This window comes from Sinohyriopsis cumingii, chromosome 14 (assembly GCF_028554795.1).
Source record: "Sinohyriopsis cumingii isolate HCF-2022 chromosome 14, ASM2855479v2, whole genome shotgun sequence".
Lineage (NCBI taxonomy): Eukaryota > Metazoa > Mollusca > Bivalvia > Unionida > Unionidae > Sinohyriopsis > Sinohyriopsis cumingii.
The window spans coordinates 125,844,588-125,850,063 of record NC_142974.1 but is presented as its reverse complement, the minus strand read 5'-3'; positions in this window follow the sequence as shown (position 1 = coordinate 125,850,063).

Genomic DNA, 5,476 nt, shown 5'->3' with positions numbered 1-5,476 from the left:
AGACTCACGACGTTCATCGTCCACGTTTCACTCAGGGCTGCTATCGCTATCTTGTAGCGAGCAAGTTCTCTTGCAATCAGGAAAGTTCTTCTCTCTGGTCTGTCAGCCTATGCTCGATCCAATAGAGTGTGTATGTTCCACGCACCAAGAGTGAGTGGAACCTTTCGGGTTTTCATTGTGTTTCGATCGCAAGAATGATATTCCCTCCAGCCGTGGTAAGGTGGTCGGGGTAGATGAAGTAGGATTTTTTTAGGGCACCTTTTCTAGCGCCTTTCTCAGGCTATGGAGGAAAGCAGCCCTATCTCTACGTAGTCGCTCAGAAGGCTGCCGACATTCATTTCTGCTTCAGATCAACGGGAGACGGCCATATGGCCTGAGCCGCCTTCGTGCAGGTGCGCCACTATGGCTGCCAGTGCAAACACACCTGCCGCGTCGCAGCGCACCCATCTCCGCAGGACTTGGGCACGGGTGATGACATAAATGACTTGCGCGTGAGTTGGAATAAAGTGAGGAAGAGTTGCGCAGCGTCAGCCTTATTCTCTCGTCCAGGCTCCACTTTGTCCAGTTGCAAGACCTGCTCTTAGCGCTCCACGTCGCTTTGCTGATTCCGCCTTCCAGCCCGTTGACCAGCTGGTGGTTTCTCCGCGCAGTCCGCCGGATCCAGTCTTCACATGCAATGGGTGACAATACCTGACTCTTCCGGGGTTTGAGACCCGTCGGTTACCCTCAACCTGGTTTGGTCGGCCAGTCGAAGCTGTTGCCCGTGGTGTGGCCGCAGCGCATGCTACAGCTTCTTGGATCCACATGTGAGAGCTGAGCGCCAAGTGGAGGCCAAAAGTGTACTAGCTACCCCCAAGGGAATACGACTGCTACCCCCACCAGAGGTACTACTCCTCCATGAGCACCCCTTACATTACAACATGTTTTTTATATCACGTACAAATACACTTAGTTACTCTTTGAATGGAGTTCAGATTGAATACAGACAATTGTGTATTGACCGAGTAAACGAAATCACATTCCTGGCGAGTGTGTCCGCTACAGAATGTGGTTCTGTGCCTTTTGGGGCTATTCACAATCACCTTTGCATAGTGATAAGCTTATTGTTTTCGTCTTCGAGTTTCTAGTTTTGTTCACACTTATTAAACGAATGTAAGTCACACTTATGTTTTAAACATGAAAGAATGTTTTAATGAAGAAAGTAGAGCACTACAAACACATGGCTAGCTGCTTGAACACTGAACGCTCTGCCATTCACGTAGCGGCGCATATAAAATTAGTATGGAATAAAAACTAAGCGAAATGACGAAACAAGAGGGAATTAAAATCGTTTATTGTATATACCGTTCATCTAAGTCATTATTCTGCCTTAATTAACATTACTACCGACCATAACATTCTCTCTCTCTCTCTCTCTCTCTCTCTCTCTCTCTCTGGTCGGTTTGACATCTCTAACCATCTTTAATAAGGTCAAGACACATCGTCGTATGACACATTTGAATGTCGTCTATGCTCGTCTTTTCATGGATTTTCGCTCGTATCTTGCTACAATAGGAGAGAGAGAGAGAGAGAGAGAGAGAGAGAGAGAGAGAGAGAAGGGGGCATTGAATATACTTTCACATTTCATTAATAATAATCAAATGTTAAAACATTATTCATAATATGTTTAAGAAGCAACAACAACAAATCATTAAAATTACAGCATATGTGCCTCGCAACCAGAAATGTACTTTATAGTGTCCACCGGTTAATGGTACTTTGTTTCATTGGTTATACATGTATAGTGTGTGTGATTTGGATTAGCCAGTTTATTGTGACGTCATGCCGCAGACATGAAGCATGATGTCCCACCCAGTCACATTATCCTGACACCAGGCCGACCAGTCCTAACACTACGCTCTTAATGCTGAGCGCCACGCGAAGCAGCTGTTAATACCGCTGTTATAAGTCTTTGGTATAACTCGGCCGGATATCGAACACATGACCTACCCCATCCCACTGTACATAAATCCCACGGAAAGTGTACATATACCATTACGACGAATCACATTCTTGTAGGTTAGTTGGTGTAAGTTGTTTTTCAAGGTTTTCATCCAGCCCAGATTATTTTCTTTCACTCCAGATTTATATGTATTTTGTCCCTTATGCATGAGAGGGGATGGGAAAATGGAAAACAGAAAAGATTGCAATAAAAATGTGTACCATGTTACATTCATTGTTTAGAAGATGGTGATTATTAATACCTTTTATCGTTATTTTCATATGTCACTAGTGATCAAAGAGTAGAAAATCATACTTGTTCTATAGGTTTAGAATCGACAGCACACAGTTGCGAGAAGGTTTATATATGTGTATTATTGCACCATGGGCGGATCACAATCCAGTAGTATTGGTATATCAAATTGTTTTATACCAAAACAGTGGTCCCCTCTTATATGGCCACCCATCCTGCACCGTGAAAGTTTCCTGATAAGTCGGGTGGCTTTTCCAGAAGGGGGGGAGGGTGCTTTATTTGCGAGATGTGTATGTATATATGTATATAGTAGTAAATCTGCATATAGCTTAAAGCAGTTAATATCTTCATTTAAAAGTAGCATCAATTATTAAAATGTTCTTCTTGTCTTAAGAACAGAGTTATTTCAGGGTAACATAAATTAATAAACATAACAAGAACGCCGTGTGACGGCCAAAGCTCTATTAAAACATTGCTGACCCCATTTCCTGCAAACGTCGGCGTTAATGTTATAATAACCTTAGTAGTACATGTACTTTAACCAACACTTCTTTCAGTAATGAAAACAGTCATCGGGAAAGATAATTGGATTACTTACCTTACTGTAAATAACTCTACACCCCAGGTACGCTTTTCAACGCCTTTACCTTTCCCCCATGTCTACGCATAACTACGCTTTTATCTTTGACCTCCCCACATCTACGCATTGCACAGTATCTACTATGAATATGTTGCACCTTCCAGTTAGATGTTGATTCGCCGCGAGATGACCAATTGCTGGTCAAAACTAATAACTCATTTTTACTAACATTCAAATTTAATGACGTATTTCCTAATATTCGAACATATAAATCTAAATTTAACTGACCAATGATATGTGGGGTGTCCACAGCCTCATCCAAAATTGCGTCGTTAGCCGATTGTAATACCTCAGTTCGATGTAAATAGTATGGCCCTTTCAACACACGTAAGTTATTTATAATTGTAATTTTTTCCAAATATGATGCTGAAGTTTACATTAATAGTATAAAATTATTATGTCATCATGTTCTTTATGTGAAAAATCACATTCTTAGAATGCGCGGCAAATTACGACATACAGTGTAGTGTATAATGTAGCTTTAAAGTGTTTAAAGTACGCAATTGGCCATAATTGCGAGGCATATGAAATAAATTAACAAAATTATTAATGTTGGAATATTAGTTTCTTCCATTCATTTTAATATGCAACGTTTCAATCAAATCGTATAACAGACGATACCGGAAGTGAAATTTTGTATTTTCCAAGGGAATTCCCTGATTTTGTCGTGGCGATGTCGTCCTTGTCTGTTCATTACAATGATTTGTCTGGAAGTAAAAACGATTTTTTCTGGATTCAGTTCCGACGAAATACCAGATTTTATAAACAATGATGCCTTTAATGACGAATGATATGAAATTCCGTCGTCAAATATCGACATTGAAAAGGCATCAGACTCGAGTGATACTGATGATCATCAGCCAAATTGGTTTGCAGACGTGCAAGATACTCACAGTTAAACATAACTCAAATGACAAGTTTCTATCCGATGAAGGAATAACAAATTTAATGCCATGCAGAAGGTTTGAAAAACTCCTCCAGTACCTACTCCTCAATGATGACAACACATATTTTCCTGCAGATCACCATGGCAAACTTCACAGAATGCGTCCAGTACTAGATGAAGCTCTGGCCAAGATAGAGAAGACATTCAAGCCTCGCCAACATTAAACCATTGATGAAGGCTTTTATACATTTCTACATTCATTGCAAATAATGTATTTCGTTCCAACAGTAAATTGCACATCAGACACTCTCACATATAGAGATCATAAATGAAATACACATACATGCATGCATGCATACATATTTTATTTTCTTTTATCTTTACATTAATGCGATAATTCTAAAAAGAAAAAGAAAAAAAAGCAAGCCCATAATATATTCATGATTTAAATTGTATGTCTAATAGGAACCACTCATGTGTGCATATCATATACACAAACAACATACATTAGATATACACTACCACGCAGCTCTAATCTATCACATCTCCATACATACATATAAATATTAGACTCATGAATATTTGAAATTTATTGCATACCTTTTCATAATAATAAAAAAAATAATAACTTTCATTCCCTGATCCTATTTTAAGTTTTAATTATAATTTCATACAATACTACATTAAATGATCTATCAAGAAGATAATGCACTTCACAGGTATGATTGCATTCAAGGGATGGCACAAGGCCAAGCAGCATATTCCTTCAAAGCCAATCAAGTGGGCCTAAAAGTATGGATGCGCTGTGATAGATTGTCTGGTTTCTGTCACCAGTTTGAGTTTTACCAGGGGAAGGAAGGTACAGATGAAGTGAATGAGAGCATGAAGGATCTTGGCTATCGATTGTCCAAAAGCTTACTATGCCTTTGTGAGGAAAATTGTATCATGTATATTTTGATAACTTTTATACATCCATTCGACTGGTACAAAGTTTATTGAGACATGGTACATATGCCTGTGGCACAATGAGGAAAAGCCATAAAGGCTTTCCAGAGGAATTTAAATATCCACCATATATAGAGCAAGGAGACCATTCAATCAGATAGGATGGAAACCTGACAGCCACAATGTGGAAGGACAAGAAACCAATGACATTCCTATCCACAGCAGCAGATCCAGCCATCATTGATATTGCTAACCTTAAATAGAAAGATGGGACAGTGCGACTGGTCAACCGTCCAAGGACAGTCACAAATTACCAACAGTACTACCGAGGAGTTGACATATGTGACCAACTGAGGGCCAAATATCCGGTTGGACGATCATCAAACAAATGGTGGCGATATATGTTTCATTTCATTATAAATATATGCATACTCAGTGGTTTTATAACAATGGTGGAGAGTCATCCTGAGAGTCAGGAAATAAGAAAAACAATTCAGACAGTTAGATTTTCGAATTAATTTGGTGAAGCAGCTCATAGGAAGTTTCAAGTGTAGCAAGGCTGCCATGCATCGAAAATATGTAACCCCAGTGACACAGGACAATATTGAGACACACAAACTGTAGACACTTAAAGGAAAAAATCCACCTGCAAATACTGTACAAAGCATGGAGAAAAAAGGACATAAAGAAACCATATTTGGCTGTGTTATTTGCATCGTCCATCTATGCTGCATAGAATGTCACAGCTTGTTTCATCAAAGCATGTTCATTG